Genomic DNA, 27,794 nt, shown 5'->3' on the forward strand with positions numbered 1-27,794 from the left:
GTGCCTAGGGGTCAGAGTCACATGTGTAAATGTGGCTAAAGGAGCCCACGAGGAGGTCCCATGCCTGGGGGTTCTTGTTCACGGAAAGTGCTTTATAGGAAGACACACATCACAGATAGCCTGTCCTTTGTGAGGGAAACAGAGGCTAGCCTGTTGGTGTTGGAGCTGGGCTGGACCCAGGCGCCTGACTCCCAGCCCAGTGCTCTTTCCACTACACTCTGTTCCTTTGGTCTTGATGTGAAGCCAACAATTGTGAAATAGGCTGTGCCTATGCAGTTTCCCCTTGGGAGCAGCTGCAGAATGAGCAGTGTTGATTAAACAGAATTTTGTTGGCGGACCTTGGAATGAGCTGGGAGCCAAACGCCAGTGGTGTGGCTGGTTGCAACCCTTGGGGAGGTTATCAGAGGGCGTGTGTCATAGGGTGACCTCTCACGGGTGTTAGGATCCTTCCCCTACTCTTGTCTTCTTCACCCTGAGGCTGCTCCTTAAGACAGAATGTAGGGAAGGCCAGGGCAGGGCCGGGAGGAGGTGCTTCTCTCTCCTGAGTTCCACCTCAAACTAGGGAATCAGAGAGTTATAACACGATGTATGGGAAAAGACCTTTTCCTGAGGCTAGAGGAGGGTCCCCAAGTCAGGCCAGAGAGCTAGCTCCTGAATGATCCCAAGGGGAAGGAAGTTTGGTGTCTCTCTGGTAATCCTTGACTCCTCCTGGGCAATGGCATTTTTCTCTCATTCCACCATCTTGGTGTGGGAAATGATGCTAGTGTTCTCCAGGACACAGACAGTTTTGTGTGCACCTTGCTGCCCCTGCTTCTGTCCTTTCAGCCTCTTATGCCTGGAGTCACTGATGTTCCCACTTCTAGGCCTGAGCCCACCCCAGGGCCTGAGCCAATCCTGACAATAGCCTCAGCCCCATTCCATGGGGCTTGGAATGGTCTTCCTACTGGTGGCACCAGGCTGGGCTCCTCTTGGGTTCTTCCTGCCTTGCTATGTTAGTATATCCACAAAACTGAGCTCCTGCCTTGGTCCATTCTTCCTACTTCACTTGGTTATCTTTCCCCGAACCCAGCCTGCCTGGGGCTCTGCACATACTTACAAACTTTGTACCTGCTGCCCATTCCTCCAGCCTCTGAGGAAGGGAACCCTGGGCACCATGCTGCAGCTTCACCTGGTTCTATGTCACCTCTTGTCTCTGTCATCTCTGCCTACTGGGCTGGCTGTCCTTAATACTGATGCCAACCGAAAATGATCTCTTAACAGTCCACCAGCCCATTTCACAGCAGGCTCAAAGCCAGTGCGGAGGCTTTCTCCACTTTCTCTTGGTCCTTCCCTGACCCTACATACTTCCTCTGTGAGCCCTTTCTGATGACGCTCGGCATGGGCTATGCTTCCTGTCCCACTGAGACATGCCTTGGAATCTTTCTCCTTTCCATTTGTCTCCCTTCTGTTAGTTACGAAGGTGGTTGGGAATCCATGGACAGAAGTCTTTCCCCCAGTGAATGGATCTCCTAGTGTACCAGTAAAGGATGCTGACATGGCAAAATGGAGTCTGTCATGTAGACATGGCCCATAATATTATGGGTGATCCTGCATCAACTCATCAACCCATGGAATTAACCTGAGTCCAAGCAGCTTTGCCTAAAGTGAAGAAGGAGAAAGTCAGATGATATCCCTTATTCTTTTAGTTTTAATTCTCCCTCTCATGATGCAGGTGGGAATTACCTGAGCATACACAAGCCTGGCTTATTCTAGTCTCTTTCTCATCCAGGGACTGAAATGACATTGTTTCTGAACTTGGGTCCATAAGATTCCTATAGCTGCAGGGTCTGTTCTGTCTGATAACCTCTAATTCCTTGGACATGGTTACTATTGCCTTTTGCCCAAAGCTGTAATGTTCTTATCCTTCTGTCCATCCATCCATCCATCCATCCATCCATCTATCCATCCATCCATCCACCCATCTATCCATCCTTCCGTCCATCCATCCATCTATCCATCTATCCATCCATTCATCTATCTATCCTTCCGTCTGTCCATCCATCTATCCATCTGTCCATTCATCCATCCATCCAGTCATCCAATAAATGCTTCTGCCAAGTTTGGTGCTAGACAGTGGGGACAGTGATAAACCTCAGACATGGTTTCTTTCCCCAAGGAGCCCGTGTCTGCCTTGAGCCCTGCCTCTGTCCCCCAGCTCCTGGGCTGTCTCCAGCTGGGCTGATGCAGTGATGTGCCCACCTCCAGTCTGGGCTCACTCCCAAGGGGTACCAGACACTGGGGTGGGGGGTAGACTGACATTAAACATGTAGACATATAATTAATTCTTAATAATTAATTATTAACTGCTAATTGGATAAATGTTTATATAGAAAGCAAATGGGACTGACTGCAAAAGAAAATGACAAGAAATTCAGGGAAGTACCTACTTAGAAAAGGTGTTAGGAGTCAGCTTTCTGAGGAAGTGACCTTTAAGCTGAGATCTGTAGGATGTGGTAGAGGGGAAAATGCGCAGAGCACAGGAAGCAAAAAATGCAAGACCCTGGGGTGGGAAAGGCAAATATGTTCCAGCAGTGGGAAGGAGCTCGGTGTGGCTGAGGTGTACAGCACGTGAGAAAGGAGCGGGAAGTGAGAGCAGGGAGGGCGGCGGGACACATCCTGATACACAGCTTTGTGCCCTGGTGAGGAAGTTGGGAAGGGGAAGGGCTTAAGCAGGATTGATGTGATCTGATTTAAAAGGTTGCTCTAGCTGCTATGTGGAAAATAGACTGGGGGTGGGGGGCACATGGAAGCCAGGAACTATCTGTCTTTCAGCTGCGAGATGATGGCGGCTTCATCCGATGTGACGGCACTGGAGATAGATTTTGGGTATCGGAACAGGAAGATCACATGTGCTGGGGAGACTTCATGTGCTATTCCCACCTTTCCGGTGTGAGAAACTCGGTGAATAGTGGTACCTTTGACTGAGATACGAAGACTGCAAGCAGAGAAGCTTCAGCGTTTCAGGGAGGAAATCCAGTATTTGGATCTGGGCATGTTCAATGTGAGATCTCTGTTAGACATCCAAGTGGGTCAAGTAGGTCCTTGGATAAATGAGACTGGAGCTCAGAAGAGGCTCAGCCTGAGTTGCCAGCACAAGTATAGATAAGGCAGGAGAGACACCCTCTTATCTGTTTCCCTAGGGGCTTTGCGCTAGAGCTGAGGTCTTCCACACAGTCTGAGTAATGAGGTCAGGAAAGGGGGTCCTGGAATGCCCCTCTGATATGAGGGCTCTGGGGTTCCCACAGGGCCAGCACTGTGCACAAGTTGTGATTCAATTGGGGCAGGAGAACATTCTCTTCTCCACTGGGACTGGCCTTTCCTAGGATTGTTTTAAATTCCATTGATTATTCTTTGCTTTGTCCAGGAAACAAGTACTCTTTATGTAAGCCGTCTCAGAAAGTGATAAATTACAGAAAAATTCTTTTGGATTTGGATGCAGCAACGGCAGAGAGGGCACATCTTGATCTGTGGTGGGGAAGCTGTGCCCAAGGACGTGCCACAGGCAAGAGAACTGGAAAGTGGATGCAGGTGGCCAGGCGGAGCCATCGAGATTCTTCACTCCCGAGAAACCCACACATAGCTTCACGCGGTGTGGAGGGAGGGGGGCACTCGGACGTGTCCAGTGTTCAAGGCAAGAAGGGAAGACTTGGAAAAGGAGAAGAAAATATCCTTTTGGAGAAGCAGGAGAACAAGGCGTGTTTCTCTGGCTTCCAGGAGGAATGTGTCCTGCCTAGGGCTCAGGACTCTCTATGCCTGAGCCCTCTGGTTAGAGAGGGAGGGAGATGTTCATTCCCACGGGGAGATTTGGGGCGTATTCTTGGGGCATCTGAGCTGGCATTTGTAACAAGGGTAGGCCTTTGATAGGTACAGCTTTCCCTGGACCCTCTGTACCCCTCTGCATGTCAAACAACAGCAACAACAACCACTGATGGAGGTTCCTGCTGCCACCATTCTTGGTTTTAGAGGATACATTTGGGGAAGATGAATCCCTTCTGATTAGCTCACTGGACGTGGAGATTCCTGAGCTACTTCTTCAGGGACAAAGTGCCATAGCTGTTCCTTCTGATTGTGCCCCTCATTTCCTTGATTTCTCTCTCTGTCTCTCTTTCTCCGCTTGTCCATTTTCATACTTTATTTCCTCCCTCTCTCTCCCACAGTCGAATGAAGCACAGTGGTGAGTAGAGGGCGATGGTGCTGGCAATGGCTGCAGCATACTGATGGAGGAACAGAAAGTTAATGAGGAAAGGGCAGAGAAGCTTCTAAGTGCACTCAGAAGGTACTTCTTAGGGTCACAAGGCTGTGGTCCTCAGCATAAAGGAGGAGGGACAGGGTGGGGAGCAACATGCCAGTGGGCCAGGAGAAGGGGAACAGCTGTCTCCATGGGACATTTGCTAGAAGACAATTGTCAAGGTGGTCTATTGACACAATAGTTGTTAAGATGATAATGAAAAAGGATTAGAGGAAGCAATGCTGAAAGCACGAACATAGACTTATGGAGATGTTGGTTAGTGTGGCCCCCAGCATCCTCCCTTCACTACCCTTCTCCCATCCCCAGGTGCTTCTTCTTGAGGTTGAGCTGTCCCACTGGGATGAGGCAATGTAATTGGGGGGGGGGTTGGCAACAGTGGCTGGAAATTCAATCATGGAGGCCCCTCTGGAGTGTGTGTGGCCCTGGGGTGGCTGGTACAGAAGTGGTGGCCAGAAAAACCACCCTTTCCTCTTTCTTTTATCTCCACCTCTTATGAGTTTTACAGTTAGTACACCTCCCCTGGACAAAAACTCCAATGGCTTCCCATGTTTCTCAGAGTAAAATGCAAAGTTCTTTTTGTGGATTTACGACCCTACATGACTTGGCCTCCTACCCCTTCTTCTACATTCTCCTGTATACTCTACTCTAGCTGCATGGGCCTCCTTGCTGTTCCTCAAATGTGCCAACACGCCATGTCTTGGGGTCTTTGCATTTGCTGTCACCTCCATTGGGATGTTCTCCTCTCTCAGAGCTGCCTGGCTCACTACCTCACTTCCTCCCGGCCTCTTCTGAAATGATCCCTTAACAAAAAAGCTTTCTCTGCACAACCTACATAAATTAGACACCTCCTTCATCCACCCCCATTCCCCTTACCATGCTTAATTTTCTTCATAGCTCTTTATCACTGTGTAACATACTGTGTATCTCTCTGTTCACTGGCTGTCTCTCCCCACTTGAAGGTAATTGTCTTGTGTGCTGTTACATTCCTAATGCCCAGAAGAATGTCTAGCGCATGCAGGCATTCAGTAAATATTTGTTGAGTGAGCGAATGAATGACTAAATCTGTTGAGAGTAGAGGTTTTGGTGACTCTTTAGCATTGATATGTAATCTGCAGAGTGAATGTTTGTCCCATTTATCAACATTTTTTATAAATGAAATCTATTTTCTGATGATATTATCTCATCAGTGCTGGGGACCTCCTCAGTGCTGGGCCATAGGCCAGGCTATTCCTGGAAGGATTACAAGGAGCAGGACAGGCTAGCAGGGTGATGCCCTGGGCCCTGGGGCCTTGTTGGAGAAGAGGGCCACAGCATTCCCGGAACTTCCACAATTATCTCACATTTATTTGATTTCCCCTGGAAGGAAGCTCGGGCTTTGTTCCTCCAAGTGGATGAAATAGAGGAAAAGGGTATATTAGTCAGGGTTCTTCAGAGAAACAGAACCAATAAGATATCTATCTATCTATCTTTATATCCTATGGGGTGTATATGTGTGTGTGAGTGTGTGTGTATGAAAGGGGGGTTTGTTTTAGGGAATTGGCTCATGCGATTGTGGGAGCTGGCAAGTTGGCAAGCGGCAGGCTGGAAACTCAGGCAGTTTCTAAAGTGCAGTCTTGAGGCCGAATTCCTTCCGCTTCAGGAAATCTCTGTCCTTGCTCTTAAGGTGTTCAACTGATCAGATGAGGCTACCACATTATGGATTGTAATTTGCTTTACTCAAAGTCTATTGATTTAAATGTTAAACACATTTTTAAAAATACCTTCATGGTAATACCATCAAGACTGGTGTTTGAGCAAACAGCTGGGCACCATAGCCTGGTACACAGAATTAACTATGGCAGGGATTCACCCTGGCAGCGTTATACAGTCCAGCAGTGGACAGTCCAGCAGTTTCAGTACCTTAGAATTGGGAGGGCTTGCTGGGAGGGCCTTATGCTCACTCATGCTTGTGGTGGGGTCCTTCTGTGGGAAGTCACACCAATGTGCAGTGGGGCCCCATCAGGGGGCTAAGGAGGGGTGCAACAGCTCCTCCTGGCTCTCCCTAGTCCAGCCCTGACCCCAAACCCACATCCCTGGGGTCCTGACTCATTATCTGCTTTCCCCCTTTCCTTAATTCATTTATTCTGATCTCCAGGGCTAAAAAGAAATAGAGTCCCTATTCACGTGGAGCTCACATTCTAGTTGGAAGTCAGCCACTAAACATGAACAAATAAATAAAAATATTTCAGCCTATGATAAATCCCATGAAGAAAATAAGACAAGACAGTGGGGTTGGTAGTGATGGGGCCTGGGAAGAGCCTTTCTGAGGAGGGGTCATATGAACTGAGGATGGGTGATGGGCAGGAGCCAGTGATATGAAGATCGGGGCAGCAGAGGGGTCAGCAAGTGCAAAGGCCCTGAGTGTGCTTGGCTTACTGAGGACCGGGAGGGAGGCCATGATGCCAGGAGCATAGTGAAAGAGGGAGAGTGGATAAGGCGAGGCCAGAGGAAAAGATAAGCACCCGAGACTTTGCAGGTCATGGCTAGGATCCTGGGATTTTATTCTAATTTCAAGGAAGCTGTTGGAAAGTCTTAAGTGGTCAAATGATATAATCTCACTTACATTTTATAAAAGGTCACTCTGGCTGCTGTGTAGAGAATGGACCATACTGGGCAAGAGCGGACGCAGGATGCCTCACTGGGGCTTTCATAGTCACCCAGGTCAGAGGTGATGGCTTGAACCAGTGTGGCAACAGTGGAGATGGAGAAAAGACAAATTGGGTGCATTTTTGGAGGTTAGAAATGACAGGCCTTTTTGATGGGTTGCATGTGGCAGATGAGGGAAAGAGGAATGAAGAATGATTCCTTGGTGTTTGGCTAAGTGATTGGTTGGATGGTGTTTACGTCAACTGAGATGGGGGAGGAAACAACTGGTGGAGGTTGAGCGTGGGCAGTCAAGTTTGTAATGCCCATTAGATATGCAAGGGTGAGGTCAGGCCTGCTCACTGTTCCAGTGCCAGCTCCAAAGGGGCAGAGCTGAGTTGGAACCTTGACAGAGCAACCTTTTCCCAGTGGCTGCCTTGAATACACCTGCTTTCTTTTACCTGCAAGCCCACCACTGGATCATAACACCATGATCTACACTTGCTGGAAGTTTTACCTGAGCCTCCTGTATCTTGAGCCCCTGGATCCTCTCTCTGATGCAGCTCCTGTCCCCTACTGAATTCAGCTTGGTTCTATAAACACTTATGGACGCTAATTCAGTATCAGATCAATGCTAGACACTGCAGGCATGGCTAGACCAACTTCTACAGTTTTTGCCTTTTCTCTGGAGCAGGACTTCTAAAATGTGGGTTCATGTATGGGCTACAAGGGGAAGGCCAATAACTCTCTTGACATTGTATATAAAATTTGTGTTCATGTACATTACATGTATTTTTCTAGGAAGGGGATCTATGGCTTCCAATAGACACTAAAAAAGGTGGGTGACTCCCAAAATGCCAGGACTGCTGTTCTGTGCATGGGGAATCTGATGCCTAATCCCTCTCCCGTCTTGAGTCACCACCAGCATCCAGCTTTCCTTACACTTGCAGCTGCTCCAGGTGTTACAGGTGTGACAAAATACAGGGGATAGGGGGTGGGATAGGGGATGGATCTTAGGATGTGTGAGGGATATGTACAGAATGAATCTGGAGGGAGGACGGAGGGCTTCGAGTGCCATCTGAGGAGTTTGGATTTCCTTCTGCAGATGGTAGAGAGCATGGGGTGACATGGGCATATTTGTGTGTCAGAAAGTTATCTCTGATAGCTGGGAGGAGCATGGACGGGAGATGCGTAAGATTGGAGAGGGGGAGTCAGGAGGCAAAATATTAACAGGATTGGATCAACAGACACACTCCACTTGCTCTGGGACCCACAGATGGAATCCCGGAAGAATTAGCAGAAGCTGGGAGAAAAAGGTAGGGTTTCTTACCAAAGTCAGCTTCTCTCAGACTTCTATCTGTGATACTTGGTTGAGAGAGAAAGGTAAAAATTTTTTCTTGTCCCTTCCTTTTCAGGTGTGGATTGGCAGGAGAAAAACATTTATAAACAAAATTCTAAAAAACTCCAACTAGTTCTTTAAATGTATGACTCTTGTAGACTTGTTTTAGGTACCTATTTCGTTATTGATCTTTAGTTTTCCAAGGACAGTCTTTGTTTTCCTTGTCTCTGTCTCTTTCTATGATTTGTCATAAGGAGAAAAATCATAACGAGATTGTCCTTTCATCTTGTTTTATTTCTTGAAAAGCTTCGCTTTGTAAGCAGGGAATTCATTCTCTGGTCTCTGCCACCCGGGCGGGCATATGTCAGGAGGCCCGCTGGGAGTGCAGCCAGGGGTCTGAAAGGTCCGTTTGTCCGAATGTGCAAATGTGCCAGCTCTTGAGAATTTGTCTTCATTGTCTTAACCTTCATTGCCTTGCTAATAATAATGCCTTGCTAATACTTTCTTAGGCTATCTTTAGAAGAAATTTCATACCTTGAGGAGGACTATATTTTTCCACCTTCTTTGGGGATGTTATTCTTGCATTCGGTTATAAGCCATAAAAAGGCTTACTGGTTTTGAGTCACAATTAAAGTAGATATACCTGTGGAAATTTGGGCTTTTGTATCTAAAAGTATTTTGTCTTTTTAGAGAGCCCCCTCGGTCCCTTAGAGGGGTAAATCTTACCATGTCATGTCTTTGAAATGTTTACATCCAGGGAATTAGCTGAGCAGAATTCCAACTGAGATTGGATTTAAAATAGAGTTAAGGTTCTTTGAACCCCTCACAAAATTCCTTTCCTCAGTGAATACCTTTAGCTGAGGAGAGAAACATTTATAAGAATTATTTGTTTTAAATAATCAAGGCACAGCTTTGATTTCAATTTTGGCTTATATTTAGGGCATGATAAGAACTTTTTGTTTGTTAGCCTTCTCTCTTAAGCTAAATAAAACCATATATTCAGAAAATAAAAAAAGAAAACAGTTCAAAAACAAGGAGGTTTAAATAGTGATACTTGAGACCTCTAACAAACAAATACACCTCCTGTCTAAGACTCCTTGATTTAAATTTCAGAAAGGAAAATCTAAGAAACAGAAATGTTTGCTATTTGCCCAGCTAAAACCTGATAAAAACATTTTTTAGAGTTCTGTAGTCAAAGTTGACTTAATTAAAAGCTGGTATTTAGGCTAAATAAGTACACTTTTTAAAAAAGGCCTCTGCTCTCTCTCTCTCTCTCTCTCTCTCTGTCTCTCAAATCTTCTCAGTCAACTATATTTCTGTCTTCTTAACCCCCTGCTGACTCTTATATGTGCACTGCCCCTGTCTGTTTCTCCTCTTGTTGGCATGATTTTTGCCTCTAAGACATGTTCTCCCATTTACTACTGTCTGTCCCTGCTTCCTCTTGCCACCCTCAGCACCACATGAGGGGACCTAAAGCATATTTCTAACAGCCCTGGAGCCTCTTGGAGGAAGCAGAAAATGCAACACAGACTCTTTTTTGGGGGAGGAACTTCTGTCTTATGGAACCCCAAATGTTCCTGTAGACAGGTTCCTCTCAGGTCTAAAGCTCTCCTCATTTTGACATTGAACTCCTTAATCCCTTTGGCTTTTAGATACGAACATGTGCACATGTGTATAAGTTGTGTCTACATGTATGTATATGTCTATACATATGTTTATGTATTGTCTACATGGTACCTCTTGTGAGTCTCAGGAAATATATATTTTACGTAAGATAAGGCAAATGTTAGAGGAGAAGAAGGGAGTAAAGGAAGCATCAGTTATAGATGTCCCTGGGTAGGTGGAAGACTGTTTGATTTTGTCTTTTCTCTGTTCTGTGCCTGGAAAGAAACTTTTAATCAACATTAGTGTGGAATCTAACAGACTTTAGTTTTAGGAGCTAGACTTAGCCTGCAGACCCAAAGTTACAATTTGCATGTCCTTGCTAATGGGAGGCCAGCAGGAATTTCCTTATGACTGATCTGTGGGGCGGCCCTTGTGGATGTCTGAAGCCTTTTACCTTTGTGTGGGGATCTGGCTGATGCATAATATCAGTAACAGCTATTCAGCTGGAAGGGGTGACTTTCAGCTCCAGGCTTGACTTTCCCTTTTGCTTGAGGAGTTGGGGGATAGTCCCAAGATTTTTATTTTCCTTTAACTATATCCTTAAAATTTTGCTAAGCTAAATTAAATAATATGTATTCATTGAATATCTAGGTCATTTCTAAATAAGACATAATGCTAAGACATTAATTACTAAGTATAAGTTTAAGCTTATATACTTTTGGCTTTTTATTTCAGAGAAACAAAAGAGATTTAGATCTGTTAGTAAATATGTCCTATTCCACACTGAAAAATTGTTCCGTTAGAAAGCCTATGTTTCTAAAAATTATAAAATATGTATTCATAAATTGCTAGTATGTGACTGATAGTTTAAAATTGCTTACTTCTTAGGTTTTCACTATAAAGTTACCAAGAGTTAAAATTCTGACCAATATATGGTAACTAAAATTAGAGATAAAAAGAAACACAATTCTATGTATAGAGTGTATAAAGAAAGATTTGCTTTATCAAGAAGGTTATAAAATATAAAAATGTTTTGTTAAAAAAAGAACGATTTTTTCTAGTTTACAGATTATTTGAAAGTTGTTTCAAAATAAATGAAAGAAGGAAAACATGAGATAGATGAACTAAATAGATATAAGAAGTTAGAGAAGAAAGAAAATGAGAAAAATTTTTATGAGGTTATAAAAGGTTTATAGAAATCTTGTGTGATCAAAGCTAATTGCGATTACATAAATTTGTTCATAAGGTTTTATTAAAATTAGGTTTAGTATTAATAATACACCAGTGCAAAGGTAAAATTTGGGTTTCTCTTTTAAATAAGATTTTCATATAGTATAAATAAGAGATAATAAAAGACTTTGGTTCATCTTTGGAGTAAACTGCAAAGAAAAAAAAAAGAGGGAAGAGTTTGCCTCATACTATTCTTATTAGATCTTTTATTTGGAAAACTGAGTTTCTTCTCTATCAAAGAATAAAGAAATGTTTTTGTTTTCTAAAATCTTTTAATTATTACTTTGGCTAAATGACTATTATTTCACAGTGACCTGTAATCCTGTTTTGATCAAGTGTTTTAAACCTTTGACATGTTTGACAGGCTTCCCAAAATCAAATTTCAAATTCTAAATCAAGTCTTTTAGACCTTAAACTAACTTTTAGACATTTAAAAAAAGGGCCCTTAGAAGTCCAAGAGAGACACGTTAAGCTTATTTAGTGTGTTAAATTATACAGGAGACATTATCAAGTAAGAAATAATGTTTAACCTTCTTTAAGTTATATATGTATAAATGTATTATTAATATGTATTCTAAATCATATGAAATTTCTAAAAAAAATCTGATATGTCTTGGTATATGTTATTAGTCATAATTCTGATTACTATGTTAAATTGTTGTATGCTACAAAAATAACCAAATTTCCTGTCAATTGCATTTTTAAACTTGGTCGTTCTGTCTTTTGTCATCCATAATTATTATTTTATTTTTACTGTTCTCAGAAAGTGGTTTACACTTTGCTACAGTACAAAATTTACTTCTTCTTTAAAGAAATTCATGAAAAAGGACTATGACAGGTACTCTTAAATACAAGTTTCTGATAACTTTAGACAACATATCAAAACTTGCAGAACCCTAATAAAGAAAAAAACTGATGGGTTCATAAAAATGACGAACTCAACATCAAGCAGAACAAGAGTTAATTACATAAGACTGAACTGATGAAGGGCTGAGCTGATATTTTTATGGCTTCTTTTTGCTTGACTTATTGCTGATTCTTTTTATGCTTTGTTTTTCAGAGTCAAACTTTTTTTTCTACATTTAAGCTATTTATAGCTTATAGCAATTGGATAAAGTACACTTTTGTAAGCAAAATCGAAACATTTACCTTTCTGTCTACCTGGTCCCTCCAGATTTGAAAATTATTTGTGAGTATTCTTATTTTATGACAATATAGTTATTTACATAAGCTTAATAAAAATTGACTCTCTTTGTAGCTGGACAATTGGAAACACAGATTATATCACTAAGGGTTTGACTGAGATGTCATATTCACAGATATTGTCAGATTGCTTTAAGAAACTAAGGTTAACTTTAAGGAGCCATTAAAGCCCTTGGAAGAACAGGCCTGATATCTTGTCTACATGGTTCCCTTACAGGGTTTCTAGCCTCGCAGGAAGCAAAGTATGTCACTCTCTGACAGGCTCAAGAACCTTGGAATATTTTGGGGACCTCAAGAAAAGAAGAATTCACCCAGGTACTGCAAGTAAAATGTGATGGCTAGTCCATGCCTGGGCTTCTTAGCCTGAAGAAGCTTCTAAAGTTCTAATCTGAGTATCCTTAGGATAAATTCCAACAAAGCAGATTAAAAGTATAGAAGAGCCTATTTGGCCACTCTTCTTGCTGCACTTTATGCAAATTAATCAGGCCAAGTCTAATAAGGCTAAAGCTTGCTTCATAATTAAATTTGTCTTAGTGTAAGTATCTTTAATAAAGCTAGGAGTAATTAGAAAGAGAAAAATTATATTTCAGAAGAAAACTATAGTACACTGGTTATTAAATCCTAACCCTGTTCATTGTTTTTGAGATTTTTCATGATCTGCACTGAATCATAAATGTTTAGTTTCCTCCAATATTCTGGCTATAACTCTCCAGCCTAATGTTTCCAAATTTTCTCCCACCTTTCTGGCTTGAAATCACTAAAAATTTAAACGGTGCTTTTCCTGGAGCCCTGTAAGCTAAAATTAGACAATTTGATGTAAAGTCCAGAGAAATCACACAATTTATTTATGAACAAAAAATTCACTAGGATATCTGATGCAAACGACAATCTGGGAAAATCTGTCAGGTTACCACTGTTCATTTTCACCCCAACTGTAGATACTTTGAACACAAACCTAGATATATTCTCAGCTGACTCTCTCCAGACTCAGAGACTTGTTTGTAGTCTGCTCCAGACATTAACCTTTGTTTTTCTTTTGCTTCCACCAAAATGCCTCTTCCTGAATACCTGTTTGCTTACACCATGCAGAGAACTGAGATAAAAACCCACTTACAACACCACCCCCTGCAATGAGACACAACTGTTCCCCAGAACTGACTCTTCTCAGGACTAAAAGACCATTTCAATAAAGATATGAGAGGCCAGGCACGGTGGCTCCCGCCTGTAATCCTAGCACTCTGGGAGGCCGAGGCAGGCAGATCATTTGAGCTCAGGAGTTTGAGACCAGCCTTAACAAGAGCGAGACCCCTGTCTCTACTAAAAATAGAAAGAAATTAGCCAAACAACTAAAGATATATAGAAAAAAATTTAGCCGGGCATGGTGGCACATGCCTGTAGTCCCAGCTACTCAGGAGACTGAGGCAGGAGGATTGCTTGAGCCCAGGAGTTTGAGGTTGCTGTGAGCTAGGCTGACCCCATGGCACTCTAGCCCGGGCAACAGAGTAAGACTGTCTCAAAAAATAAATAAATAAATAAATAAATAAATAAATAAATAAAATAAAGATATGAGACAATGTACCCAAATTTGTTCTTTATTCTGGTTCCATCTTTTTTCCCCCTTTGCCAATCTCTTATCTCAAAACCTCTAACCCAAATCTCTCCAAAGCTACCAACTTAGATTTTAATATTACTATAGAAAACTTTCTGAAAGTAAAGTTTCAAAGAGGCGACTGAAGACAACCAAAATATTTCTCCCCAAAATATTGAGAATTGTTAAAGGCACTGAAACCTCAGGGGAACACTTTGCCTCAGCCTTAATTTGCCTGATGGCAGGACACACATCCTTCCTTCCTGGACACCACACTCGCTTACCGGCCCAGAGAAGGCACCAGCAGGCACAGAGGAATCTGGGAACCCGATTTTACTACCTTCCCGCATTTTCCTGCCTTTTAAAAGACTAGAACTACTCTCTCCTTTGTCTTGTCACTATATAGTATTCATGGCTCTTTGTTATTAATAAAATACTATTTAAGCAAGGCTTCTAAGCCACTGCCTTAAGAGAGAAATACTTTTTTTTTTTTTTTTGAGACAGAGTCGCACTCTGTTGCCCGGGCTAGAGTGTCATGGTGTCAGCCTAGCTCACAGTAACCTCAAACTGCTGTGCTCAGGTGATCAATCCTCCTGCCTCAGCCTCCCGAGTAGCTGGGACTACAGGCATGCGCCACCATGCCCGGCTAATTTTTTTCTATATATATTTTTAGCTGTCCAGATAATTTCTTTCTATTTTTAGTAGAGACGGGGTCTCGCTCTTGCTCAGGCTGGTCTTGAACTCCTGACCTCGAGCAATCCACCTGCCTCGGCCTCCCAGAGTGCTAGGATTACAGGCATGAGCCACTGCGCCCGGCCGAGAAATACTTTTGAACTGAGGCTCTCCTGTGTGATGGGTACAGCACGTGTTAGTCTTTTTTTCATCTGACTTTTGTGTGCAGGAGAGCGTCTCTACTAAAAACCTAAAAAGGGAAAGAAAGGAAATTCTGTTTTCTCCTCTCGTATCCATCAAACATGTTTGACAGAACTAAGGATGCAATGTTCTGTTTGGGGTGGGCAGCCGCGCTGGGGACAGCAAGTTCTCATCCAACCACTGTAAATGCTGTTGACGTGACTCCACCTAGACTTTTTATTGTATGCTGATGAAAGAACATTGTGGGCAGCAAAAGGGAGTGCGAAATTGCTCCCCCCCCACCCTCAGCAAGGGTCATTATTAATTCAACAAATATTTATTGAGCACTCAGCATGTGTCAGGCTTTGTTCTAGGCACTAGGAAACCAATGGTGAGCTAGATAGCAATGTTCTTGCTCTCATGGAAATTCTGGATCTTTTTTGACCTCTGATGTTCTGATTTACTTTGCTGTAAACTAGTTTCAGGTTCCCCCAAACCCGGAGCCAGAAGACCTCTTCCCCTCCACCCCTCCAGTCCCCGCCCTCTCTTAATTACAGCTGTGCCCTGGGGCAAGATGCCAGGCTCAGCAGGAACAGTGCCAAGGGTTTTGAGGACCAGAGGCAACACTACCCCAGCACCATCTTCCCTAGGAGCTGTGGTCCCTGGGCTTTGTCAGGGATGGTCTGTCCTCAGGGTCTGGCTGGACTCACCCAGGACAAAGGACAGCTGAGCTTCGTGTTGGCTCCCTCTGCCCTTCCTCTACCTTGCGCTCAGAGAGTTCAGTCTTGCAGTGATTCCCCAGCCTCAACTCTAAGCATCAGCTCAAGACTTCCTGAAATTTCCCAGATGCTGGTTCTGCTTGACTGTGTCCATGTTTCTAATTCCTAGGCCTCTGCTTTTGCTCAGAGCTCAGAAGCCCCAGTCTGGCACCTCTGAGAAGTGGAACCGTGACTGATATTCTCCAGGGTTCCCAGACAGCTTGAGCTGATGCTGGAGCCCCAGGTGGGCAGAAGGAAGCCGTTAGTCTTGTTTCTGCCACTTGCCTGCTGTGTGATGTGGGGCAAGCCACTTTCCTTCTCTGGGCACATGTTACTTGTTTGCTTGTTCATCCATCCATTCACCCTACAATAAGCCTTTTGACTACTCTCCACCTCCTGCTGGATAAAGTCTCAGGCCCTTGGCATAGCATTTAAGGCTCTTCACAGCTGAGCCATCTAGGAAGGAGTTGATGAGGAGTTTGTGTCCTGAACTGCTCTTATTCTGCCCTCTGACTTTCCAGTCCTTCACATACCACAGCTGGAACCCCAGCTGGTCTCGTGTGCCAGACAGGCTGGCAGGGGTACACTCAGAGCATCTGAGTCCAGAGAAGTGCTGTCTTTCTCTGGAAATTCTGGCTGCCTAGTGATAAAGGACTCAGCGTTTTAGAAGAAGCTCTCCCAGTCCCTGAGTTCAGGCCTAAACTTGAGGGAGGAGGAGAGGGCACTGAGAAGCAGGTTATGAGAACCAGGGAGGGCCAGCTGGCCTGGCGAGGCTCAGTAGGCTAGGCCTCTGGGTGGAGGGCCGGGGAAGAGAAGGAAAGATGGGAGGACAAAGTATTCTATAGAAGCAGGGACCAGGAGAGACCTGGAAGTGGCCACGGGCAGGTTGCTTTGACTCAGAAATGGAAACTTGGTGGCCAGACTTTAGGGGAGAGCACACCCGGATGTATTGGGAAGGTGTCCTGTTCCATCACTATGACTACAGTGATTAGTTCAGGGACTGGTGCATGGCCAAGGGTGGTCTATCAAAATGAATTACAGGACTTGGGCAGGAGGGTTAGGGAAGAGACTTGTTCTTTTCCCCATAGACTAGTGTCTGGGAAGATGAAGTTTGGAGCTGTAGCCATTTTTCCTTAGAGAGGAAGTCAGAGACTAAAGCCAACAGGGAGGACAGCAGAGCAGAGGCAGAGCTCTACTGGGCGATGCCATCTTTGGAGACGTATAAAGCCTTGCCTGAAGCTAGCTATACCTGGGGCTTAATTTCATGGACTTTTTTTGCTTAAACCATTTAGAGTTTTTTTTTTTAAATCACTTGTGATCAAAAGAGTCTTACCTGATACACAACCCATGATAAAATTCATCTTTAGAAAGACCACTGTGATAAGGGAAGGCTCCTCAAGAGATCATCAGAGCTCAGTTCCACAGTGACTCAGGGAAACTCAACTGGTGATGGTGCTGTCTTGAGTGGGATCTAATGGGGACCCCACTGACCCAGAGACCAGCAGCCTGGGGGCTTAGGACAGCTACTCTGTGACTCCAAATGAAGCATGATCAGAGCCTATCCACCTGTACACCAATGTCCCTGCCCTGTTGTGCCACATGTATCTGTGACTAGGAAGAGATTGGGTAGATTACTTACTGTCAGTCTTGGTAGCCCAAGGTAAGTCTGCTCACATAGCCCAGGGAAAAGGGATTAGCTAGACGGGGCCTTGGCACAACCCCTGGGAGGGGGATTGCTTCTGAAAGTCCCACTTAGAAACAAAGGCTGGGAGAGAAATCCTGTGTCCATCTGATGTCCATCATAGCCATACAAACTGCCACTCCTGGCTATGATTTAACCTTCTGACAGCTCTTCCCAAAATGGACATTGGATCTCTTCCTGGAAAAAAGAGGGCTAGAGAGAGAATCCAGGGCATCTGGCCTGCAGAGGTTCCAAATGTGGCAGACCAGGATGAAGATGGGATAGGACTGAACACTGGAACATACTATAGTTGTTCCTCCATATCATAGGGGAATGGGTTCAGGACTGTCTGCAGTTACCAAAATCCAGGGAAGCTTGAGTCCCTGACATAAAATGGCATAGTATTTGCATATAACCTATGCACATCCTTACATATACCTGCAATCTCTAGATTATAGTCACGGGCAGCATAACGATGTTTCAGTCAATGATGGACAACATCTGTGATGCAGGGCCCATAAGATTATAATGGTGCTGAAAAATTTCTACCATCTAGTGACTGCATAGCTGTCTTAACATAGTAGCACAACTCGTCACTTGTGTGTTTGTGGTGATGCCAGTATAAACAAACCCACTGCACTGCCAGTCGCATAAAAGTATAGCACATGGAATTATGTACAGTACATAATGGCAATAACTGACTATGTTACTGGTTTATGTATTTACTATGCTATACTTTTTATCATTATTTTAGAGTGTACTCCTAATTATATAAAAAAAGTTAATGGTCAGATATCCTCAGGCAGGTCCTGCAGGAGATATTCCAGAAGAAGGCATTGTTATCACAGAGGTGACAGCTCCATGAATGTTTTTTGTTAAATGCTGGTTTTTTTGTTAAATGCTGAAGACCTTCCAGTGGGACAGGATGTGGAGGTGGAGGATGATGATATTGATGATCCTGACCCTGTGTAGACCGAGGCTAATGTGTGTGTTTGTGTCTTAGTTTTTAACAAAAAAGTAACAACTAAATAAAAAATCTTAAAAATAGAAAAAAACTTATAGAATAAGGGTATAAAGAAAGAAAATATTTTTTGTAATGCTGTACAATGTGTTTGTGTTTTAAGCTAGGTGTTATTACAAAAGTCAAAAAGTTAAAAAAAATTTAAATATTATAAAGTAAAAAAGTTACAGTAAGTCAAGGTTAATTTATTACTGAAGCAAGAAAAAATATATATATATTTTTTCTTGAGACAGAGTCTTGCTCTATCACTCAGGGAAGAGTGCAGTGGTGTCATTGTAGCTCACTGCAACCTCAAACTCCTTAAGTGATCCTTCTGCCTCAGCCTCCAGAGTAGCTGGGACTACAGGCGCCACAATGCCCCGCTAATTTTTCTATTTTTAGTAGAGACAGGGTCTTACTTTTGCTCAGGCTGGTCTTGAACTCCTGAGCTCAAGCAATCCTCTCACCTCGGCCTCCCAGAGTGCTAGGATTACAGGCATGAACCATGGTGCCCAGCCAAGAAAAATATTTTTAAACAAATTTAGGGTAGCCTAAGTATACAGTATAAGGTCTACAATAGTGTACAGTAATGTCCTAGGCCTTCATATTCACTCACCACTCGCTCACTGACTCACCAGAGCAACTTCTAGTCCTGCAAGCTCCATTCATGGTGAGTGCCCTATACAAGTGTACCATTATTATTATTTTTTTTTTTTTGAGACAGAGTCTCACTCTGTTGCCCGGGCTAGAGTGCCATGGCATCAGCCTAGCTCACAGCAACCTCAAACTCCTGGGCTCAAGCAATCCTTCTGCCTCAGCCTCCCGAGTAGCTGGGACTACAGGCATGCGCCACTATGCCCGGCCAATTTTTTCTATATATTTTTAGTTGGGCCACTAGTTTCTTCTATTTTTAGTAGAGATGGGGTCTTGCTCTTGCTCAGGCTGGTCTCGAACTCCTGAGCTCGAGTGATCCACTTGCCTCGGCCTCCCAGAGTGCTAGGATTACAGGCGTGAGCCACCACACCCAGCCTATTTATTTTATCTTTTATACCCTATTTTTACTGTACCTTTTCTATCTTTAGATATGTTTAGATACACAAATACTTACCATTGTATTTCAGTTGCCTAAAGCATTCAATACAGTAACATGCTGTACAGGTTTGTAGCTTAGGAGCAATATACTATGCCATATAGCCTAGGTGTGGTCGGCTATATACTGACTAGGTTTGTGTAAGTAACCTCTGTGATGTTCACGCAATGATGAAATTGCCTAGTAACACATTTCTCATACTGTATCCCCTTTGTTCCATGCATGACTATATTTATAGTACTTAATACAATGTAAATGCTATGTAAATAGTTGCTATACCATATTGTTTATGGAATAATGATAAGAAAAAGTCTGTACCTGTTTAGTACAGATGCAGTTTTTTTCAAACATTTTCGATCTGTCGTAGGTTGACCCCATGGACATGGATCCCATGGATGCGGAGGGCCAAATGTATGTAGAATTTGTAGTTTGCTGGGTTTGTACTCAGAGCAGAACTGAAATTACCTCAATAAGAAATAGTCTATAGTTCTCATTTCAGATGAAAATTCAATTGTCCTCAACAGCTTTTTTATTGCTTGCATAAGTGATCCTCAAATTTGATATGCTCCAGTTTCGTATAACCTTCATTTATACAACTTTCACATTTGTAACTATGCAGTGGTACATACCTCACAACTGATACTTCCTCTAGCCATTGGCAGGTGATTTTTGCCTTCTCTCTGTGGCCACTGGCTACCTGCTGCTGCGTGGGGATGGAAGGCTGGGTCTTGCCTAGGCAGTGGGGTTCGAGGAGTGTTTATGGTGGATCTGGCCCTTTCCCCTCAATGTGCCAAGGGGACCCACAGATCCTCTGGATGCCTGAGATCTGGAGTTTGCCTATTGATATCAAATTGCTGAACAGGTGGGTATTTTCTGCCCAGGGCCACGCTTCCCTCTCCCCTCCTATGATCCTTGTACCTGGTGGGGGTGCGGAAGGGGGTTCAGTGGCTGGTGGTCCTAGGTGATGGCAAGGTGGTCTCACTGGCTGGGGATGGTGGAGACTTTGCCCATGCTGTAGTAGCGAAGATGAAGGCAGAGAAGAGTGGTGGGTGAGACCTTCCCAGGCCCCATGGAGCAATGGGGATGGCTTGAAGGCTTTTACCTGCCAGGACCCAAGGCGGGCATAATACTTGTGACAGAGATGATAGTTTTGCAAATATAAAACCAGTATATTTAATTACTCCTTGTTTTCCCTCTGAGACTCAGCTATAAAAATTATCACTAGAGGGCAGGAGAGACTTCTTTAGCAAGACAACAGAGTTCTTAGCCCAGACTCTGCTTCTCCCAGTCTGGGGGCAGTACTGACTAATCTTTCCCTGTTCAGAACACACAGAAAATAAGAATAGGTGTATGGCGCACTGGGGTAAATGAACAGGGATTTGAGAACACCTATCTGGAGCTTAGTGAAACAAATTCACATTTTCTTCATGTTAACATTCTTACAATAAATAGAAAATATTAAATATTGAATTTGTATAAAATTCTAAATAATCATTTTAAATATTTTGTTGTTAACCATAAGCTTGCTTCAATTGGCATATCTTTTTATATCTAATATTACTCTTAAAATGGCAACAAAAAATTTCTGATAAAGATTTCCAATGATTTCTTCAAATTCTTAATAGTTATCATTGACAAGAAATGTTTGTACAAATTGGTGGTAAAAAGTTAAAAGCAACTTCATAACTACTTGAAAATATATGCCAGTTGTAATTATATATATTTATTTTTATTTATCATTATTTTTATTATTTTTGAGATAGGGTTTCACTCTGTTGCCCAGGCTAGAGTGCAGTGGCATGATCATAGCTCACTGCAACCTCAAACTCCTGGGCTCAAACGATCCTCCTGCTTCAGCCTCCTGAGTAGCTGGAACTATAGGCATGTGCTACCACACCCAGCTAATTTTTAAATTTTTTGTAGAGATGGGGGTCTTGCTCTTGCTCAGGCTGGTCTCGAACTCCTGGCCTCAAGCAATCCCCCCATCTCAGCCTCCCAGAGTGCTAGGATTACAGGCATGAGCCACTATGCCTGTTCTATAATTATATTTAAAGATATATTTATATATTATCTTTTTTGTTGTTGTTGATAAATGCAGTGTTGAAATTACTTGTGATAGGCATTGGATTTAGCACCCATCAAACTTTTTCAATTCCAGTGCACTAAAATAACGGTGAAGCACTAATTTTCAGAATACACATGCATTTTTAGAGCAGTTCCCTGCAGCCAGCTGGGATGTGATTGAAGAAGCTCAGCTGCTGCAAAAGACAGAAACAGCTTGTATACGCAGAGTGATGATTGTCCTGATTTGTCCTGAAGGTTCTGATTCATGCCTTCTGACCTGACATGACTCTTAACAGCATCTCCTTTCACTCAAAAACCAATAAAAATGAAGCATAACAGTTTGGTGTTGATACACACACAATGTAGATGAATCTCAAAACATTATTATGAATGAAAGAAGCCAGACACAAAAAAGTACATGCTGTATCATTCCATTTATTTGAAATTCTTGAACAGGCCAAACTAATTTCTGGTTATGGAAAGCAGATGAGTAGTTGTCTGGAGCAGTGGTGGTGCGGGTGGGAAGGAGGCTGACTGCAAAGGGGCACATGGGGACTTTTGGGGGCGATGACAAGGTTTTCTATCTTGATTGTGGTAGTGGTTACATTGGTGGATCACTCAAATACACGTTTGTGAAAACTCATAGCACTGTGTATTTGAAATGGATTCATTTTATTGTGTGTAAATTGTACCTCACTAAAGTTGATTTTAAAAAAGAAAGTATACCAGTTTGGACAATGAGTTATATGGTTTCTGTACATATGTGTGAAGGCAGAGATTCAGGGCTGCCTTCTGACACTGCGGCCACCAGGAGCCCCCTCCTGCTCTCCTTGCCCCTGGCCCCTCACCCCTCTTGGCCTGTGCTCCGTGCTCCCTGGAATGTGGGACGTGTGCTCCTCCAGTGGTCCCCAGGCCCCTTGCCCACGATGGCCAGTGGCACACCATGCAGCAGCCTCCCGAGGGACATGTCCAGGTGGTGGTGGCCTTTCTCACGGCTTGGGGGAAGACCATTGTCCTTGCTGTTTAATGGGGCCCTTTCTCAGTGCCCTTCAAGGAGCTGCAGGTGAGGCTCTCCCCAGGTGTGACCAGCCCGCACGCCCGCTGCCCTCTCACGTGACGACGGAGGGCATCGCTGTTTGGCTGCACACCTGTGGCCCATTTGAGGCACTTCCACTGGGAAGCCCTGGCCCGGGGAGGGTTCCGGTGCCCGAACCGAAGGCTTACTAATGAGGCTGGAATCAGAAAGGGGGAGGGTCTCACATAAAGGAAGTAAATAAATACCCACCTTTTGGTCCCAGAGGATTATGGGAGGAGGAAGGAGGAAGAAGGAGAGAGGAGTGAGAAGTGAGGGTGGCCAGACATAGGGGTCTAAATTCCCCTTCTGAGCTTAGCAAGTGTTGGTAAATTTTTCTGTAAAGGGTAGATAGATCTTAGGCTTGTGAGGTCATGCTGATCTCTTTTGCAGCTCCTCAACTCTGCCCTTGTGGTGTGGAAGCAGCCATAGATGATGCATGAATGTATGAAGGGGGCCATGTTCCAATACAACTTCATTTATGGGTGCTGAAATTTGAATTCATGTAATTTCGATTTTTTTGTCAACCATTAAAAAATGTAAAGAGCATTCTTAGCTCGTAGGCCTTACAAAATGGGTGGTGGGCCTCGTTTGGCTATCGCGGCATAGTTTGCCAACCCCTGGTTGGAGATGTGCGTTTTGCACGGGGTTCCCGAGGGTGGAGAGCTTCTGGGAAGGGGTGGCTCTTGGAATTCTGGGATTCAGCATAAAGAAGCCATGGCGTCCAGCTTTTCTGGGATGTTCTCAGTTCCTGTGTGTTTTGGAGGGAACCCAGAAGTTTCCTCAGCCCCTGGAAGAGGTAATATATTTTAGCTTTCTCAGTACAACTCCTATCCAGAATACAAATGTACTGTTTGACTTTCAGTCATTTGAATTTGACTTTCAAATACGTTTTCAGAAATCATTAGGCATGACATAAGTAAAATGATAAAAAAGGCCATAAATTGACATAAAAATGTGTTAGCAACCAAGGGTTATGAATAGTCAAATTTTGTGGTTTTGAGGTCTAAAAAGAGCTACGTGTGGGGTGATGACATGTGGATCCCCCTCCAGGTACCACTATCGGGAGCCAATTCGATGGTGGATCAAAGGTGTGTTGCGGTCACTTCCCTTGGTACCCAGAGCAGGCAGCCAGGTAAGCGCATGCCCTTTGGGAAGGGCTGGGATCGGGCCTGTCTCTGGCCATGCACGATGCTTAACCCCTGCACACCTGCAGCATGGCCTGCACTGGCAGGTGTCCACAGCCAGCTCTGCTTGTTGCTTGCCATCCCTCCCTCCTGGGCCCTGGCAGGTGTCCACAGCCAGCTCTGCTTGTTGCTTGCCGTCCCTCCCTCCTGGGCCCCACGCCTTGTTCATTGTGCATCCCTGGATCCTCCCTTTCATGTTTCTCTTCTCCTCCTTGTTACAATACACACAGTCTTTGTGGTTTTGCTCGTGGAGGTTTCTGCTGAAATCAGGAATTGGTACCTCAGGGTGGTGCTATTGGACAGCTCCTGGCCTTCCCACCCTGGTCACTGGGGGGCTCTTCTGGGCCCACTGTCTGTGAATTGAGTGAGGGAAAATGGCAGTTTGGCTCAGAAATAGCTAAGCTGGATAACAGCCCTAGTTCTTTTCACGTGTTTCCCTGCCTGGGCCCAGGTGGCCCTACTTGCCGGGCTGGTGTGTAACGAGGTCCTGTTGGGAACCAGCCTTCGGAGTCCTGCCACAGGGGTGGTGTGGCCATAGGCAGCTGGCCTCCCGGATTTCTTCTCTGCTCCCTTCTCTCACCCCCTCTGCCCTTCTCCATTCACCAAGTATCTTCTCTGTGTAGCCAACAGATTGTAATTGTGGGTTCTCAGGCATGCCCCACCCCCCAGCCAGTGGCTAGGCCATGCTGGTGCTTCCTGGCTGCCCTCCTGGACCTAGTACAGGGCCTGGCCCACAGTGGGCCTTGATAACGTTTGCTGGCCAGAAGTGAATCAGCAGCTCACTAGTGGGATCTGCCCAGGCCTGGCTGGAAACCGGGAGCTGTAGCCAGCCCTTACTGCCATGTCCTCAGGGGCCCTCAGCCACCAAGGATGCCTGCCTGTTGCTGCACTCCAGAACATTCTGTCATGTTTACTAACAGGGAATCCAGGGGGTGGAGTGGGATGGGGACCAAGGAGGGAGTCCTGTAACATCACAAGGTCAGGGACGAGGTCAGGGTTACAGAAAGGGACATTGGCAGGAGCACTGATGCGGGGCAGGTGCAGAGAGCAGGGAGTGGAGGGCAGGGGGAGTGAGATTTACGTCCTAGCCTGGCCCTGGGGTTCTGGTGGGGCCCTCCCCTCCGGGAGGAGGGAGAGAAACTGGCTGCCTCCCGCGTCTCCCAGGGAGAGCACAGCAGGCATGTGAGAGCTCCTGCAGCATCCCTGGGGACGAATTCCTGGAGGGGAGCCTTGGAGACCCAGGCTCTCACCTCTCCTGGGTTCTTTCAAGAGGGAATTTCAACTCTCAGGTTTCCTCTGCCGTAGGCTCCGGAGAATAATTGCTGTGGGAAAGGGCACTTTCCTGTGAGTCCTTGGGAAGTTGGTGGGCAGAACCACAACAGTGTGGCCCTCTGTGGCACTGGCTCGAGCTGTCCCTGCTGCTTCATCTTAACACATTTGTTCTTCCCTTCACAAAGGGCAATAAAAGGAGGCCTTCTAGCATCAGGCTATGCTAAGGACAAGCAAAGTTAGGGTAAATATGAATCATTTTCCCATGGCATCAATTTGATGTGAACATTGGTTCACATATAAACCAATGTTTATATGTTTATGTTACAACAAACATACAAATAGGAATAAAATGCAAAATTTGCACGAATGTTTAAGGAAATAGGGAGTCTGGAGAGAAGTCTCGCATTTCAGAGGCATATTCAGGCGATGCTCCCAGACGCTTGGGATTTGCAATCTTCCCTCCCCCCTTACCACTGTCACTCTCTCTGCATTTTACAAATGAGAAAAATAGTGTCTGGAGGGTGGGCGGCAACTTGCCCAAGTGACGGCACAGCATAAGAGGTGAGGGTGGCTCTAGAATCTGCATCTCTGGACTCTGCATCCAGTATCTTGTGTACAACACAACAGTGAATCTAAAGTTCCATGTTTTAGTATTTTGGTCTCATTAGTGCCATGGAAATAGCCAAATCTCACCTGTCAGAGTAGTTTTTGGGTGGGCCTTGTGTTTCAAATCCAGTATGTCTAGTGGGAGGGCAGGCGGGCAGTGGAAAGCATTAGGGGCTGAAAGTCAAGAGACTGGATTTTACTTTTAGCCAGTTCTTTCAATACTAAGGCTCTGTGACTTTAGGCACAGTGTTTAACCCCCTTGGGCTTACCTTCCCAATCTGTAACATGTAGCTACACAAGGTACTGCCTGACAACCTGCCTTCTATGGTGTGGGACCACTGCCAGCCTTTCCAGAACCCTCAGATCTGTGGTTGAGCTCTTCCTGGACATCCTAGAGTCCCTGGGGAAGGAGTAGCCTGCAGCCCAGTTGGCCTTTTCTGCATAACAAATATCAAGGATACCGCAAATGGCCTTGGACAGAGTCTGGAAAATCAGCCTTGTACAGGCTGCCTCCAGCCTTTGTCAGGGGCCATCTGGCTACGCATTTGGAAGCCACTCAGGCTGCTCAAGGAAAGGGTGTTTGTTGTGAGGATACATCAGTAACCCCACAGTCACAGGATTGGAAGGACATCCTGGACCTGGCCTGAGGCCAGCACCCAAGCTGTCCCCGTCTCCCAGGGGAAGCAGTGGCTATCATCTTTGCTGCTTTCTCTCTCCTCTCATCTCAACTGGCTTCCTCTGCCTGCACGCAGCCGACTCGGCTACCCACCTGGAGCGAGAGTGCCCCACAGCACCCCTTTCCTCTGCAGAGAGAGGGCTGGCGGCTGGGCTGGGGGAGGTGGGAGGAGCCTCACCATGCCATGTATAAATTTTACTTAGCACCCCTGCTTTTGGCACAGTGCCTCACCTTCACCATCCCCTATGCCAGGTATTGCTTGTCCCTGAGTCTCTCTGGAGACAAAACCATCTATTTTCTGCTAGAATAGTTTCCTGGCAGTGCAGGGGTGAGAGGGGCTCTAGGGTGGTGATGTTTCCTTATAAAGACTTCTGCCCTGTTCTCACCCGGGCTCCAATTCCTGAGCCTTTGTGGGGTCTGTGTTTGCAGCCAGCTTGCTTCTTGTGCTGTCTGTCTTCGCAGTTGCTTTGGTTTCATCTTTCTGTGCTTTGCTAAGTTAGTTTCCACGATCCAGCATCTTACCTCTTCCAATAATTATTGACTTCTCTTGTCCTCTGTCACCTTCATGTCATTCTGTTTGTTCTGTGGGCTCACTCTCTCTCTTAAAAAAAAAAAATTCATTACTTTGACTTTAGTGGGTGTCAGGAGGAAATGGAGACACCACCTGTTTAACCCCCCCCATGTTTAATTGGAGGTCCCAGTCGCTGTTCAACACATTCTTTGGTCTCCATCAGTCCTTTGAAACTGTTCTTGTCAAGGACACGCACTATGTTGCCAGATCTAATGGTCACTTCGCTGTCTTCACAATACTCAGACTCTTAGCAGCATTCCACTCCCTTCTTCCTGAAAAACTTGCTTCTCTTGACCTTCATGGAAACACATTCTTCTGATGTGTCTGCAACATCCACTGGCCACTCTTCCCTCTCTTTCGCTACTTCTCTTCTGGGAGTTCCCATGGACTTTTTCTGTGGTCCTCTTCCCCCCACTCTCCATTTTCCCTAGCTGATCTCATCTAGGCCTAGGGCTCTATATACCTTCTATATATCAACGACTCCTAAGTATTTATCTCTAGCACTGATATCTTCAACCACCTACTGTTACCTACTACCTAATAGGCATCTCAAACTTAGATAAATCAGGACTCCTGATTTCCACCTCCAAATCTATTCCTTCTTAGTGTTCTCCATCCAAGCAAATGTCATGTTTACATACCCAGTGGGCAAGGGACAAAACCTAGGGTCATGCCTCACTCTGCTCTTTCCTTCTCCCCACCCAGCTACTGTGTCAGCGAGCCCTGCCAGTGCCTCCATGATGTATCATCAATGCGTCCACTTCTCTCCATCCCTACTGCTGCCTTCTCCAGTCACGGCCACCGTCGTGTCTTGCCTGGACTACTCCAATTGCCTCCTGACTGGTTTCCCTGCTTCTACCATTGCCCTCCATGCCTTGTGATCCACCTTCCACATGGTAGTCAAAATGATTCCATTAAAAATACCTATCATGTTACGCTACTCCCTTGTTTAAAATTCTCCAGTGATGACCCTTAAAATGGAACCCAAACTCCCTTGGCAGAGCACGTGCCTCTGATCCTCTGTGAACTCCTTTTACCACCCTCTCTTGTTTTACAGGCCTCAGTCACTCTGGCCTTTCTGTTGCTCTCT

The 27,794-nt window shown here is 44.9% G+C and overlaps 1 long non-coding RNA gene across 1 annotated transcript; it reads left to right on the forward strand.

The window, feature by feature from the left end:
- The first annotated feature begins 12,178 nt into the window (after positions 1–12,178).
- On the forward strand, positions 12,179–27,644 carry LOC123642432. The gene is made up of 4 exons (XR_006736451.1): positions 12,179–12,273; positions 12,505–12,602; positions 23,446–23,527; positions 27,410–27,644. It is a non-coding gene; the product is annotated as an uncharacterized LOC123642432 (long non-coding RNA).
- Positions 27,645–27,794: the final 150 nt, after the last annotated feature.

The sequence above is a fragment of the Lemur catta genome, chromosome 7 (assembly GCF_020740605.2).
Source record: "Lemur catta isolate mLemCat1 chromosome 7, mLemCat1.pri, whole genome shotgun sequence".
Lineage (NCBI taxonomy): Eukaryota > Metazoa > Chordata > Mammalia > Primates > Lemuridae > Lemur > Lemur catta.